The following is a 1473-nucleotide window of genomic DNA, read 5'->3' on the forward strand; positions in this document are numbered from 1 at the left end:
ATAGAATTCCGTTATGTTACTTTATATAGTAACGAGGCTAGGAATTGTCCTGCGTCTATATTTAGCCATAATGCTTAGAATTATCGGATCAATACAGTAAACTGGTTTTATCTGTCAAGGTTAAGGAGCTCAATATCTTTCACGTACCTCGTGGATTATAGAAAATTTAGCAAAACTAAAGCACCTGTGTAATTTAGAAATAAAGTTGCAGCTTATAAAACAGTTATCCAAAAGGTACACGTGCGGTGCAGATTATGTAATCCCCAGGCGTGGATTCATACTATATTTTGTATATTTTAGTTCTGGTCGCTAGTTGTGTGTAGTACTGTAGACCATGCTTCAGGTGGGGCAGATGTCACCCAGTATTAGCAGTCTATAATACAAATAGCAAGTGTCAGGGTTAATTACGACCTGGCTGTATTCATTTGCATATGACAGCGGCAGGGCACTCGCAATATTATTCTGTGGGGGTGGGGGAGAGTTGTTGTTGTTGTTGTTATAGGGTTTAACGCCCTTTTTACAGAACAAGATAGGTTATATATGGTGACCGGTATAAGTAGTGGAGGAAGCACCCCGGAAAACTCCGGAAAGAACCACCGACCCACGAGAAGCTACTTTTTCGGGGGGGGGGGGGGTGACCAGACAGGCCACCCCCACTTAACCAAAAAACACTAAATATAATTATTTGTATATATTTGAGTTACCCTAGAGGCATGCGTGTTCATTTTATTTAATAAAGAAGCTAGCTCAAAACTTGAGTTTTAAAACTAAATTTTCATGGCGTATTCATTGCTTCCCTAGCGTTCTCAGAAGGGTTGTTCGTCTGGAAGGGGGTTGATCCCCCTTTTTAGATGTATTACCCTTGATTTTTAGTGATCTTTGCCATAGACCCTCTATGTCCCATGTGTGATATATGTCTCATTGCTATATTGTATGTGTGCTATACAGTTTGTATGCAGGGACGGCAAAACTTCATAAAATTTATCCCAGTTTTCTTATCATATATATTTGGACTTTGTAAGTCCAGTTTAGTTATTATTTATTTAAACTGTATTTACCAATTTAGAGTTTTGGCGAGTAAACGGTGTAAGAGTCGTTATCAAAAGAAAACCAAGTGTTTTATCTGAGTGATCATATTGTGTCGATCCTCGCATTAATCTAGTTTTATAATAAGTAAGACAGGCTGTACCCGGGTGAGGGTACACATTTTATTTATTTAGTTACGTTTCACCTGACTCGGGTTAGGCTCTCTCTTTTTAGCATTTATCGTCATTTGCTAATAAAAATCAGAAAGTGTTCAAAATTGGTTACTTCCTATGTTAGAAAGGGTAACCTTATGTTAATCCCCGTGCTTATGTTTGAAAGTCCATATGCTTCATGTGGGTTTTCCTGACCTTCTTTCGCAATCCTGCTCACTTCGCATGGCGCCTTGTGACGTAGCCCTCCGATGTATGCGCATCATACTTCATCCAC

Source organism: Sinohyriopsis cumingii, unplaced genomic scaffold (genome assembly GCF_028554795.1).
Source record: "Sinohyriopsis cumingii isolate HCF-2022 unplaced genomic scaffold, ASM2855479v2 utg001518l, whole genome shotgun sequence".
NCBI lineage: Eukaryota > Metazoa > Mollusca > Bivalvia > Unionida > Unionidae > Sinohyriopsis > Sinohyriopsis cumingii.